Raw genomic sequence first — 15,525 nt, forward strand, 5'->3', positions numbered from 1 at the left:
ACTCTGTACATTACACTGGAATGTGCCCTGGCGATGCAAAGATGTTAGTAAACATGAAATTGCATGGACAATCGCTGGTGAGTGACTTCACATGCTCTCTTTGCCACAAAAAGAATGCCCAATTTCTCAAAGTACCCAGAGCCCGGCCACTGAGGGACAATATTTCTTATTAACAAACTGTGATCACTAATGGTTTGATAGTCAAAGGAAAAATATGATTCCCTATTGCAGAAAAGTTCTGCATTATGTCCTCCAGAAGACTGAATTCTTATATGGGTACAATCCAAGGTACCAAGAAAACCAGGAAATCAGTCCAGTTCACTAATACCATATGTCACAAGAGTACACTTCTTCTCTCGTAGGAAATCTTATAAAGCGAGGAGACATTGCTGCTTGATGTCTGACACATCACTGATGATTTGTTGTGCTGTTGTACATTGTATATTACTATTGTCCCCAATAAGAATGTTGAATGCACCTGCTACATATGCCTTTAAGGTAATCAAAAATCTGTTCAACGGCAAAATAGGGTTATTCCAATCAGCAGGAAGTTCTAAATTATCATTAATTTGGTTTAATAACCACCACACTGTTTCTTTCAAACAGTGGAAAATCCAGGATGGAATGTAACGACACCAGAGAAGGAAAGTTGCTCCTCACCATATAGCAGAGATGCTGAGTCGCAATAGGCACAACAAAAAGATTCACACAATTAAAGCTTTCGACCATTAAGGCCTGGTAAGGAGGAGGCAGGCTGGGGCAGGGAGGGGGTGGGATAGTATGGTGGGAGTGGAGAACAGTCAAGTGTTGCAGTTTAGATGGAGGGCAGGAGAGAAGGTGTGGAGGGGGAGGGGGTAAGTAGTGGAAAGGAGAGAAATAAAAGAAATTAAAAGACTGGGTGTGGGGGTGAAATGACAGCTGTGTAGTGCTGGAATGGGAACATGGAGGGGGCTGGATGGGTAAGGACAGTGAGTAACAAAGGTTGAGGCCAGGAGGGTTACAGGAACATAGGATGTATTGCAGGGAAAGTTCCCACCTGCGCAATTCAGAAAAGCTGGTGTTGGTGGGAAGGATCCATATGGAACAGGCTGTGAAGCAGTCATTAAGATGAGGGATATCATGTTTGGCAGCGTGTTCAGCAACAGGGTGGTCCACTTGTTTCTTGGCCACAGTCTGTTGGTGGCCGTTCATGCAGACAGACGGCTTGTTGGTTGTCATGCCTACATAGAATGCAGCACAGAGGTTGCAGCTTAGCTTGTAAATCACATGACTGGTTCCACAGGTAGCCCTGCCTTTGATGGGATAGGTGATGTTAGTGACCGGACTGGAGTAGGTGGTGGTAGGAGGATGTATGGGACAGGTCTTGCATCTAGGTCTATTACAGGGGTATGAGTCATGAGGTCAGGGATTGGGAGCAGGGGTTGTGTAAGAATGGACTAGTATAGTGTGTAGGTTCGGTGGATGGCAAAATACCATGATAGGAGGGGTGTGAAGGATAGTGGTCAGGACATTTCCCTCAATTCAGGGCACGACGAGAGGTAGTCTCAGCTCTCTGAGACTGCAGACGTCTGTGCAAGTTGCTTGTGTGTGTGTGTGTGTGTGTGTGTGTGTGTGTGTGTGTGTGTGTGTGTGTGTGTGTGTACTGCTGACAAAGGCCTTAATGGCCGAAAGCTTTAAATGTGTGAATCTTTTTGTTGTGCCTATCGCGACTCAGCATCTCCGCTATATGGTGAGTAGCAACTTTTCTCCTCTGGTATTGTTACACTGTTTCTTTCAACAGATGAAATCTCTCTTCAAACTTCCTGTCACCAAAGTCTTCAAAAAGGTTTCCCCTTCACTCCAACATAGTGTCATGATTTAAATGGTCAAGGTATAACAGTTCTTCCTCAGTGCCATCCATAACATTAGAATGTGCCGCCATCTTAATAGTGTACGCGGTTATGTCGATAAAACCAGGAGGGGGTGGGGGGCACCTTTCAGCGTTTCTCTTCAAAATGACTTATGTATGATATCTGTACAATGTTTGGTTCTTGTTTAATAAATAATTGAAAGTGTTCCCAGACTTTATGTACACCCTGTACTTCTTTTGTTTACCTTCTCATGCAATGTATTACTGAGAGCACATTTTCATTCACTGGGAAGTTTCCCCATATGCCAGATTTCTGTAAAGATTTGAGTGACTTCTTTGAGGGAGTTCTGTCAAAGATTCTTAAGTAATTCCGTCTTCTCCTAATGCCATACTGCTTTTTAGTCTAAGAACTGTGTTTGGAGTTGCACTTGTGTAGATGGTGAGGATTCTGAATGAATTGAGGTGGGAATGTTTTGAGACAATCTTGACATGGGTTCAGAAAGTCGAGGTCAGACAGTATCATTCCAATTACTGAGTTTTCGTGATTGATGAGTATGCGTTGCAATATCCATGAATCCCTCCTGCAAAAGCTGACTGTATATGTCTCTTGCATTGTAATTACAAGAAGTTTCTTCAGTGGAATCCAACTGTTCCTTTACATACTTCCTCTTGTTTTGCACAATGGTTTTTTTGCAACTACCTCCTCATCTTGTAAAAGAGTTTTTATTTTCTGCACACCACCCCCTTTTACTCTTAAGGACAGCTTTGTCATTTGTACAGTGCTTTTTCACATTCTGAGTCCCACTGTTAGGACTTCACATTCTTTTTCAATGGCATTAATTCTTTAGCCTCTTTTTCGCCAGTGTCTGCCTTTTGCTTACCCTATTCCTCTTTCAAATTTGTTTATATGATCTTTTATGTGTCAAATTTCAGTAACTGTGCTTCTGTTGAGTAGCTTTTCATCAGAGTGAGTTTCACTTTAGTCCCTGTTAAATAATAATCTCATCTATGTTTGTGCCTTGATGGACTCGGACATCCTGTATTTCTTTCTGTAGGAGGAGACAGCTGTATGATCGACCTGGTAGGTCCCTTTCTCTTCTATAGAGCTTCAACAGGTCTTTGGCTTCCTGGGTTATTTTTCTAAGGAAGCTGACATGGTCTTTCAGTTGTTTTGTTGGCGCAGTGTGGAATGTCTCAGTCTCTTTATATTTTTGAAGTTATGGGCAGGATACTTGTCTACAGTTTTCTAGTGTCCTTTTTCCTTGTCGGTCTGTGCATTACAGTATCCCACTAAAATTGTATGTCTTCTTGGGAGATTTTTGCCATAATGTTTTCAAATTTAGATCACAATTTTTCCATATTTCACGGATCTTTCTTGTTATGTGTATGTGAAGATTAATGAGTGTGTACTGCTAGCACACTGAATATGGAATCGTTAGTTGGTTTTAGAGGCGATCTTCCTCACTGAATTTAACATTTTAGTGTACAATAAAAGCCATACCGTAATGTCACAAAAATCATGGACACTTCCACAATCCTAGCCAATGTCAGATTTTGCTATGTTTTGTAATTTATTATATTATTATAAAGTTAATACATAGAGGCAGGTTACAGACCAAAAAACTTGAAACAAATTGGAACACAATAGGGCCACAAGCTATAAAAAATAAATAAATAAATAAAAATTGTTCCAATCGAAGCATTAGAGAGCTGAAAAGTAAGATGGATGTATATCTAGAAGATGTGAAAAATTCTGAAGTGATTGATATAATATGCCTCCCTGAAAACAACACAGTGAGGAAGAAGTTAGGCATCAGGGATTAAAGATAAGCGTCACTTTCACATAGAGTTAACATGGAAAAAGGAGGTGCTGCAACATATGTAAAAGTTGGACACAAAGCAAAATATTTAAAGCACAGTTTTTGCGTATATTGGAACCTAAAAAGATGTGCTTATGAACTGTTACAGCAGACTACTTCTCTGACAACTGTAATAGTCTCTGGTAATTGTAACCCTCTAGCAATCATTCAGCTATTTACGAAAAATCTAGAGGCATTATTGCCCTACCTGCCAGACAAGAAGAACAGCATGTGTCTTAACAGAAATTAGTAATGCAGACAATAAAATTAAAATTATGTAGAATACTGTCAAACGGGCGAAAGGACAGCCAATCAGTGTATGTTATACCATAAAAATTAAACTAAATATACAAAGCACCTCAAGGCTCCAAATGCAAGAATTATTTGCTATTTAAATTTTACAAAGAGGGTGCCTTTGCTTCCACAGTCTTATCACCGATGCAACAATGATCAACCAGTTCATGCCAGAACTGACCGAATCGACATTAGCAAAGCAGCCTTGCCAATAAAATCACATCCCACAAATCACCTGACTTGGGAGACTGAGGACTCTCGGAGCTGCAGCCAAAAAACTCTCTCTCTTCTGTTCTGTGCCATGGCCACCCACAGCAGACATTAAATGGCTAAGTTTCTTTTCCTTGGCAATATCCCTTCTCTTTTGAGATGGCTCTGGGGCTGCTGGACTTATCTTCTCTCATCCCCTGACAATCTTCACCAGTAATGCCTACAAGCAAATAAACTGGAAAAGTTTCTTTTCTAAAACCAAAGTACTGTATAACTACAATACAAGCCCACACTGCTTTCCAATCCAGGCTACACCCCTGAGTAGGGTGTACAAACTGGTGTCAGGAGTGTGGTCAAAATTCTTCCTGTTTAAGCTTTTAGATGACCCATTACCAAACCACAAGTGCAGGCATGGGGGGCTGTCTGGATCCATGTTGTGATGTAACTGACAAGTGCTTAGTGCAGTCAGTCAAAGCTTCCCACTGCAGTCTTTCCAGATCCACTGCCACTGCCACCGCTTCTGAACGAGGACTTCCAAACTTCCTCACTGATTCTGCTGCCCACTCACAAGGTCACATTGCAGCAGCCCCTGCACAAGATTGCGGGTGCCCCGCACAAGATGACATCGTAGGTACGATGACCTAGCACCACTCAGACACTAGGCACAGCCACTGTGTCACTATCTGATGCTGTCATGCCATTCATCAATCAACAAATGTAAATCGCTTTTAGAAAGAAGACACCACATAATTTGATGGCATGAGAACTATTATTAAGAAGCACAGCTGAAGACTTTTTGTTTGTTTTTATGTGTGTAGTTTAAAGAGGTGCGCACCAACAGGTCACAGGGATAGCTGGAGATGGATCCCCAAATGCAAGCAAGGCTGGAGCAGCTTTGGGTGAAAAATGAAGACCTGCAAAGGTGCCGTAATGAGACATTAGTAAATGTGACGCCACAAAGCAGCGCTGTGCTCACAGCTAGCCTCGCTTCCCCATTTCTGGCATTCTCACAGCTGGTTCAATCCCACCCTGTAACTGAATTTGCAATGGGTTTGCTGGTACCCACCTTCACAAATAAACCATAAAAAAATTCCACACTTTCATTCTAAATTTAATGGATGTAGGGAAACTGTCCACATTGAGTGCCAAGGTATTGGTAGGAACTGCCAACCTGAACTTACAACAAGAGACTCATACTTATGTAAATTCTGTGGAAGAAATCATAAATACCAAGACATTTGACATCCTAGCCGAAGGGTTAGTGGATAGATATGAAAATAAGCATTGCATTCGCTGCTATAGGGACAAACTTTCCTCTCTGTCCCAGAATTCTGGAGAGGATTTAGAGGACTTTGTTGACTGAATAAGAGTTGTGTCTTGATTGGTTGGTTTAGGGGAGGGAACCAAACAGTGAGCTCATTGGTCCCATTGGATTAGGGAAGGATGGGGAAGGAAATTGGCCATGCCCTTTCAAAGGAACTATCCCAGCATTTGCCTGAAGCAATTTAAGAATCAAGGAAAACCTAAATCAGTAAGGCTGGACACAGGTTTGAACCATCGTCCTCCCAAACACAAGTCCATTGTGCTAACCACTGCAGTACCTCGCTTAGTGCTGTGTCATGTCGTCGTACATATGTACTGATGGGGGTGGGGGGGGAATAATGAAAGGACAGAAGTACTACTTGACAAAGAAAAAGTTCACTATACAGATGTATTCGTTCATGGGACTGATCTCACAGGTAGATGCTGAAGTGAAGTATGCTTCACCAAGTACATTAAGGGAGGCTCTACAACTCCTGCTTCTGAACAAAGAGTCCATCAATTTGTTCAATCTTCCACCAGGGTAAACTCCACTACATATGCATTCATTTCTGAAGTGTGCTGCACTCATTGCAAATATTCAGCTCATAAGGCTTCTGAATGATTGCCACGGGCATGTGCCTACTGTAGAAAGATCACATCTGAGAGTTTAATTTGTCCATCTCTATAGAATTGTTCAGCTGATCAATAGGTTGCTGACATGCTCAAAGGTATGCAAATAGAGAAAACACAAATGGGAGTGTGACGCTATAACACAGTCCTTGCTATGAATTTTTTCGCGTACTTAACACATGACAATGTTTGTATACAATGTATTGTCTAGTATACATATGTATTGTAAATACTATGTTTAAATTATGTAATATTTAACACTGGCAAGTCAGGGCATATTTAGTTAACGTTGAAGTCAGAGAGATTGTTTTGTCGTGCCTCTGGGCACGGGAGCGCACCAGCGGATAGTAGTAGCAGTGACGCCATGCTCGGAGTAAGAAGTACAGTCGAGTGCTGCTAGTCCCAGCTGTGTTACATCTAACAGCTAGTGTGCGGATCTAAGTACGACAGGAAAGTAATGGTCGGCATATCTGGAAGCATGGGCGGGCAAGTTATTATGTATTCATGGGCACAGTGCTGAAGAAACGAGGACTTAAATGTGAAGCGCACTGAGGGCCCAAGTCGCAACAGTAAAAGCCTGATGCCACATTGTGTCGCTGCCGTGGACTTCCGTCGATCCACCGACAACGAGGGAAGTAAGATCTATGTAATTTTCGTAGGATAAAATTGTAGAAGGCTTGTCAGTGACTGTGCTTTTCTCTGAAGTTGAACAATTAATAATAAGCACTGTATAATTGAAGTGTTGCAGTTACATTCCACCTGACAATAACACCAAGTATGTTCCTTCCAATCCTTACCTTATTGAACCGAGTGTGTCACGCCATTATCAAGAGAAAATATGTTAATTATCAAATTATTTGCACAGACGGTGAAGAGTAAATTTCAGACTGGTTATTGTAGTTAACTGCTGCACTTAATAAGCTTACGCCAACCGTAGTAACTTAATAATAGACTGAAGTAATGAATTTGATTATTAAGATTTATTTCAATGCATATTCAGCTGAAGTTAGTTCAGGGATATTTCATGAAACTATAAAGCTTATTCCCCCTGACAATTCCCCAATTAATGAATTATTATCATTCAAAACATAGTTAATCAATTATTGGCAATATATTTCATTATCAGTAGATTAAACTGTGCAATCTACCTAATTTTAAAGACAGAATGACAGTCCATCATTCAAAATCTCGACAGATAATTATCTGTGATGTCAGCATTGCACTTAACTGACAAATTATGAACAAAATAATTATCAAAATTAAAGTTTAAGTGTAGTTAGATTGTTATGACATTGTTTTATATGACTACTGAGTCTGACACAGCACTTACATAAAAGTTCCCATCCACCTGCTGCGCTACAAACAGGTGAACTTTATTTTTGACACAATTATTCACGTATTTAACAGTACTGTCACTCATCAGTTGAGCTGGTGACCGATTTTTTAATTGCTTTAACAACTTAATTATTTCTTTCGGCAAAATTTCTACTGGCAAAATTTATTTCCAAATTATTTCCATTATTTCATTTATCAATCTTTATTGAATGAAATTACTCATTCAATAATGATCAAGTTATAACGTCTCCTGTTTCCCGCGGAATTATCATTATTTACTTCGGATTCGGACGCCTTATCCCGACGCGGGTCAAAATTCATAATTCACGGTCACTGTCAACTTGTAATTTCGCAAATCCCGGGAAGCAGGGGGGTGTTATACGTCGCGACTGCGGGACCGGACATTTCCAATCTTGGAATTGTCCAGCGGTCCGAACCTAGCAAAATTAGAATTCTTTAAAAATCTAAAAAATTATCAATGGAAAATTTGGCTGAACAATAGCAGAATGTTAAACTCGACAATGCAAGTGGAACAGAAACTGCAAAGGCTTGAGTCAGGCTCAGCATGGTTTGATGCTGAAACGAGTAACGATAGTGGGCTAGGTACCTCAACTAATGCAGAAGATATGAGCCATGTAGTAATAAAGCAAGAAATCAATGACTCATATCAAGAAAATTATAAAAATATGTTTACTGAGGATAATAATAGTAATGAAGTTGTAACAGGTATGAAACACATACCAGGTGTGACGGACATTGTTGCGCAACCAGTAACAAATACGGGAGGTATTTTGGAACCTAATAATTGGGATAAATTATTTCAGATGATAGGTTCGATGAAAAGTGACATGCATAATGAGATGGGTTCGATAAAAACTGAAATGAAAAATGATCTGAACAGTGTGAATAGTAATACGGGTTTGTTGAAAAGTGAGCTTGGTGGGCAAATTAAAACTTTGACTGCGAAAGTGGACGAAAAATTAACCGAAAAAGTTAATGAGTTCTGAAGGAAAAAGTAAACCCGGAAATTAAAGTGGTCACTGACGAACACACGAAAATCCGAAACGAACTAGATCGGTCAGTCAGTACCTTGAAGGAACAGATCGTGAAGGTTCAGGATGAAACAGAAAAGAAATTAAATGAGATGGTAACCGCAATTAATACGGAAGTACAGGATAAAATGCGATCGTTAGAGGTCGGCATGAACCACAAACTTGTAGAGTTTAAAATACAGAAGTAGAGAGTTTGAGGTCCGAAACCAATAGAATCAAAGAGCAAGTGAAAAACTTAGAAAATGTAAAAAAATTGACGGCTACGTTCGCGTTGGGTGGGGCATACCCTAGCCATGTGACTTTTTAAATCGAGAAATTCGATCCGAAAGGAGGGGTCCACCCCGTTATATTCATAGACGCGTGCAGAAAAATAATTCCATCTGCATTACCAGAAGAAGACAGGATTAGAATTGCAAGAACTAAATTAATCAGAGACGCGAGTAGCTGGGTCATCCATGCAAGTGATAATTGTTGGGCATTGGAGGAATTTCTAATTAAGTTCGAAGATAAATACTGGTCCGCGGATGAGCAGGACGCAGTTTTGCAAGAATTTATGCAAGCTTCTCCTTACCAGCCAAGCAAAGATACAAACACGAAGTCATACTGTGAAGACTTATTCAAAAAAGTCAAGTACATTCAGAGACGATACTACGCGGAAAATTACCGGAGTGTCCGAGGCTACTTAATGAATGAAAATAGTAAAACAGCCTTTTTGAAGAAAGTTTGTGACATTGACGCATGGTACCGAGACAGTGACAATCAGTTCCACGGCGGTCAAAATAATCACAGTAGGATCAATTATAATAGTCACCAAAATAACGAAAGACGTAATGAATATGACGCGAGATCTACTCGAATAGACTGAGGTAGGAGAGGAAGGGGTGGTCACACGCAGGGAAGCCACAACAGGCAACATTTTGATCACTGTTGTCCGGAAAATGAACAGCCGCAACAGTGACGTGGCAGACTGGTGGGAGTGGCGGTGCGTGGCCCCGAACAAAGAAACAACGCAACTGTTTGAGCGGCGAGAACACAGACAAATGCGAGCGAGTTTACGTAAGAAAGCAAAAATATGAAAAACAAACAGAGGGTAATGACCTGAGTATACGGGCTGTGTCGCCTGTGGTAGTAAACAAGGCTAGGAGCACTGTCTAAACGATACCAGGTGCTGCGCGTACGGAAAGTACAGCGGCGCCGGCGAGAGGTCAGTGTCCGGTCAAAAAGGCGCATGTTGATGAAGTGAAGCAATTAGGCAATGAAGGGGGATGGCTACTACAAATGATCAAAATGTATGAAGGTGTAGAAGAATGGAAAAGGGATAGAAAAATAGTTTTTGGTGGAGGAAGAAGGCAAAGGGTTAAGAGTAGCAAGGAGGTGAGCGATCTTACAGAGACACTGCGTGGAAGAAATGAAGTTAATAAGAATAAAATGGATAATAGTGATGAGATAATTTACGTTAGTAATTATGAAGGGGCACGTAATGCGCAGGTAGGTGAAAGTAGTAGGAATGCCATTTCCGAGACAGCCGAATTCGACAAATCAGACCTAACTGATGAGCGCCGTTCTCTGCCGACCGAAGGTGCAAATTCTGACCGCGTGATGAGTTTGGTGCGCGAAACAAGCGATTACAGCGTATATGAGGTCAAAGCAGATGTGATATACCCAGGTCAGTGAGAGTAAACCAGCCAAACAGTTCAATACAGATGACGTAAAGCATATTTTGTGTCAAACGAAAAAAAGTAGCAGGGTGAAAACAAAAACAAAAAAATCCCAGATAAAATAATTGAGAGAAACGATGTGATATGGAGAGATTTCAAAGTTGAAAAAGATTTATTGTGGGAAGAGAAAAGTAAGGAAGCAAAAACATGTGACCAGATAATGATACCTAGTAAAGTATACGGTATGGAAGTTCAAGTTTTGATTGACAGTGGCAGCCAGTTCAGTGTAACCTCGCCGTCATTTTACGAACGGATTAAGGCCGTAACGGAGGTGGTACAAATGCCTGTTACGGGAATAAAAGTGATAGGTGCCACAGGTGTCTGTAGCAAACCAATTAAGACGCAGATTCTGATGCAATTTTGTATTAAGGATGTTGCGATGGAACATTACTTTTTAGTAGTACCACAATTAAGCACAGAGATGATTGTAGGCATGGATTGGATGACGAAGTATAAAGTGATTATAGATTGTGACAGAAAGATTATGATGTGTTTGGTAGGAGAGTTTAAATTAGAAACGAGTTTTGATGATGCTGATCAAGAGCCAATATAATAGCCGCTCGTTTTGGTCAGTAAGAAAGACAATAGTGTCAGGATTGTGATCGATGCCCGCAAACTTAACAAAATAGTGAAGCGTGAGATGGACCGTCCGGAGTGTTTAGATGATGTGTTGCAGAAATTTCATAATGTACGGTACATGACAACCCTCGATATGACAGCTGGATATTGGCAAATATGCCTCGAAGAGGAATCGCGGAAACTGACATCATTCCTATTTGAAGGGAAGTGTTATCAGTATAAAATTACCCCTCCGGATTGAGCACGTCTGTATCGGTGGTTAGCTGAGCGCTCGACAGTGTATTGGGAAAAGAACTGAGTTCCCGGATTACAATCTATGTTGATGATCTGCTGATAGCGACGTCATCATGGGAGGAACATTGCGAGCTTTTGAATGAAGTATTTCAAGCATTAAGACATGGAGGGATGACATTGAAATTAAAGAAGTGCGAGTTTGAGAAGAAGAAAATTGAATTTTTAGGCCACATTATAACAACTCCAGGAATAACCAAAGATCCGAAAAAATTGGAGGCAATACGAAATTGTCAGCCACCAAGTGCCAAAAAACAATTACAAGCTTTCCTGGGTCTTTGCAATTTTTATCATAAATATGTTGAAGGGCAAGCGTTCAATAATCCTGATTTGTACGACTTGTTAAAGAAAAACAGTGCCTTTTTTTGGAAAGAGAAGTGTCAAAGAGCTTTTGAGAGAATGAAAGATGAGCTTGTGAAGGAAATAGTACTGTATCACCCGGATTTAGCAATGCCATTTCACGGGGGGACAGACTTGTGTGATTATGGAATTGCGGTGCACATTTTCCAAAAGTAGGAGAAGGCGATACCAAGGAGTGTCGGTCCATTGCTTTTGCGAGCAGGACCTTGACTAAATACGAAAAAAAATTATACCGTTTCATAGAAAGAGGCGGTAGCCATTGTTTGTGGATTTAAAAAATTCAAAGGTTTTTTATGGGGGTGCAAAGTGATTGTGCACACTGACCATAAAGCTTTTACGTTTCTAAAAATGTGTCGTTTATTACATGACCAGCTGAAAAGATGGGTGTTGTACATCCAACAAATTGATGTCGAAATTTGTCACGTGAAGGGAGTAGACAATTGCGTAGCTGACGCGTTGTCAAGGTTACCGTGTGATCCTGGAGGAGTAACAGATAAAGACAGTACGGAAGGTGTGTTTAAAGTTATGTATTTCAAAGACCTGGAAGGGAAAAAGGTGGAGAATCTGTGTAAAAATATGCGACATTATCAGAATGAAGACGAGTGACTGAAATCGGTAACACCAGGTTACGATGCATAAGATGAGAAAGATGAGAAGTTGAGGAAATAATATAAGATATATAAGGGTATTTTATATTCACGAAAGAATACAGAAAGAGAGGAATGGCTCGTCAGATGGCCAAGTAAATATGTGTGCGAAGTAATTGACTATTACCACATAGCGTTTGGTCATTGCGGGGCAAAGAAATGTGTTGACAAAATATCAGAGTCCATTAGCATCGATAATATGAGTAGGAAAGTGGCTGAAGAATCCGTACTTGTGACCGATGTCAGAGGGTAAAAGTAATGAATGCAACCAGTCGCGGCCCTATGCAAAGTATTCAACCGAAGGATAATTTGGAAATTCTAGCAATGGAGATTTATGGTTCTTTAACGAGGACATCTGGTAATTTTGCATACATTTTGGTCGTGTTAGACGTGTTTTAAAAAAAAAAAAGGGTTCAAATGGCTCTGAGCACTATGGGACTAAACATCTGTGGTCATCAGTCCCCTAGAACTTAGAACTACTTAAACCTACCTAACCTAGGGACAACACACACATCCAGGCCCGAGGCAGGATTCGAACCAGCGACCATAGCAGTCGCGCGGTTCCGGACTGAGCGCCTAGAACTGCTAGACCACCGCGGCTGGCCTCAAAATTTTTAAAGCTATATACTTTGTGCAAGGCTACGGCCAAGGCAGTATTCAGTGAATTCAGTGAAGATTATTTCGTGAAGATAGGTGTACCGAAGGCGATATTGTCCGATAACGGCCCGCAATTTATTTCAAAAATTTGGAATGAGAGGATGAGAGAAAGAGGAATAGAGGTTATTCACATATCGGCATATCACCCCTCCAGTAACCCGGAGCGGTATATGCGAGAATTAGGACGATACTTTCGAACATACTGACACAACAACCACAAAGCCTGAGGCAGGTATGTAGAAAATGTTGAAAGGATTATGAATATATTATCTCACTAAAGTACAGGGTTCACACCAGAGGAAATTATGTTGGGTATTAAATCCAAGAGTATAGTAGAGGAAATAATTGATTTTTCACTCAGACAAGATGAAGATATTATTCAGAAGAAAGAAATGGTGAGAGAAAAGATGAAGAAACGTGCTGAGGCTCGGATTAATAGGCACGATGAGAATCTGAAGCCAGCAAAATTTAAAGTAGGAGACAAAGTCCTACTGAAAACTCGCGAAAAATCGAGTGAAATCGACAATGAAATAGTGAAGTTTAAATTTGTTTATAATGGGCCGTTTAGAATTGAAAGGATTCCCCATCCTAACATTTTCTACCTAGTGTATCCACAGTCAGGCAAAAGGTTAGGAGTAAGGAACATAATAGATTTGAAGCTCTATCAGAGCAGAAATGATTAAATTTATTGCATTGATGTATTCATACACTGTCTGATTAAGAATGGCTGAAGTCATTGATGTGGTATGAAATGTATGTGCGTATATAACGGACACCAATGTAAATAGTAGAGTATAGTAATGAACAAGATAATTAGGTTTTATTTACTAGCTATAGGATATATTTTGCGATTTGTAAAGTAAAATGAAAAATGATGTCTAATGTAATTAATATTAAGAGTGTACACTGTGTATTGTCAGTAAATGCAAATGGACTAAGACTGTTTATTTAAGTTACAGGTGGATATATATATTAAAGTGGACACTAATTAAAGTGCAGCAAATGATAGTGGTGAAATAGGTGCCTATTGGACGTGGATAACATGCAGGCACCCAAAAGATAAAAGTTCTGTAGCAAAAGGAGTGCACAAGAAAGTGCACTAGCAATGTCATTTTCATTGATAACGGAGATTGAGAAAGGTTGTGGGCATACAACACCGACTACCACAAATGTGTGTGAAAATTATACAAGTATAAATATGTGTGCTGTAATTCTGGTTAATTTCAGGTGGACACCGTTATGTTCAGGCTGTGTGAGCTAATTAATATGTTCTTAGGTGTAGTGCTAATTTTTATTGTTGTTGAATGGACACAGTTATGCACAGGCTGTGTGAATTAGTTAGTATATTCTTTTGTTGTTTACGTGATAATTGGTTAAAACAGACATGAGTACGCTCAAGCTGTGTGAGCCAATTAATGTGTGTTTTTGCTTAGTGCCAGTACAGTTGCATTTAGGTATGGACGGAGATGGTATACGCTGTGTCAGCTAATTAATAGGGTTTTTTATCTGGTTGTGGTACAGTCTAACCATTTAATTAATATGAAGTGATGATAAATTACTGTATCCACAATATTTACTATTGTTTTTTGTAATTTGCAGCTAATTTCTGTACTAAAGAAATTTCGAATGGTGTACAAAATAGTGTACAAGGAAAATAATTAATGTAAAGGATGTTTTTTAATAATTATGTATACAAAAGTATTGAATGTCAAATGTGTCATTGGTTAAGTTTTACGGAAAGAGTGAGTAACTACTGTAAATTTATGTGATGTTTTGAACTGTTCTGAACGTGCAAGGGCTGGTTGTTGTGTTCTGGACGTTTCGCTGAGTCTGTATGTACTGATAAAGATCAATGAAACGTGGGGCATATGTGACGCTACAAAGCAGTCCTTGCTATGAATTTTTTCGCTTACTTAACACATGACACTGTTTGTATACAATGTATTGTCTAGTGTACATATGTATTGTAAATACTATGTTTAAATTATGTAATATTTAACACTGGCAAGTCAGGGCATATTTAGTTAACGTTGAAGTCAGAGAGATTGTTTTGTCATGCCTCTGGGCACGGGAGCACGCCAGCAGGTAGTAGTAGCAGTGACGCCATGCTCAGAGTAAGAAGTACAGTCGAGTGCTGCTAGTCCTAGTTGTGTTACATCTCATGGCTAGTGTGTGGATCTAAGTACGACGGGAAAGCAATGGTCAGCATATCTGGAAGCATGGCCGGGCAAGTTATTATGGATTAATGGGCATAGTGCTGAAGAAACGAGGACTTAAATGTGAAGCGCACTGTGGGCCCAAGTCGCAACAGTAAAAGCCCAATGCCACATTGTGTCGCTGCCGGGGACTTTCGTCGATCCACTGACAAGGGAAGTAACATCTAAGTAATTTTCGTAGGATAAAATTGTGGAAGGCTTGCCAGTGACTGTGCTTTTCTCTGAAGTTGAACAATTAATAACAAGCACTTTATAATCGAAGTGTTGCAGTTACATTCCACATGACAATAATACCAAGTAGGATAAGTATCTGGTTTTGTGACCATGCTCACTGCTCTCATGTTTACACAAATGCAATAAGCCATTTCTCCATTACTGGTTTTCTTTTGGACTACCACTGTACATGAAGCACAGGGGCTGAAAGAATATTGAATTGCCCTTGCTTCTAGCAAATCTGAGATTTTTCCCTACTATGGGGTGCTATAGAAGGATGTTGACAATCAGGTGGACTGATAAGATAAGGAAT

General features: G+C 40.1%; 1 protein-coding gene across 5 annotated transcripts in view; it reads right to left on the reverse strand.

Moving 5' to 3' along the window:
- LOC126458007 (prominin-like protein) overlaps positions 1 to 15,525 on the reverse strand; it is a 517,920-nt gene that overhangs the window by 19,732 nt on the left and 482,663 nt on the right. The window contains exon 22 of one of the 5 annotated variants that reach the window (XR_007585562.1): positions 4,238 to 4,432. The exons of the other annotated variants lie outside the window; for them this stretch is intronic. The gene's annotated coding sequence lies outside the window, so the exon portion shown is untranslated. The remainder of the gene's footprint in view (positions 1 to 4,237; positions 4,433 to 15,525) is intronic. 5 annotated transcript variants of the gene reach the window in all.

This window comes from Schistocerca serialis, chromosome 2 (genome assembly GCF_023864345.2).
Source record: "Schistocerca serialis cubense isolate TAMUIC-IGC-003099 chromosome 2, iqSchSeri2.2, whole genome shotgun sequence".
NCBI lineage: Eukaryota > Metazoa > Arthropoda > Insecta > Orthoptera > Acrididae > Schistocerca > Schistocerca serialis.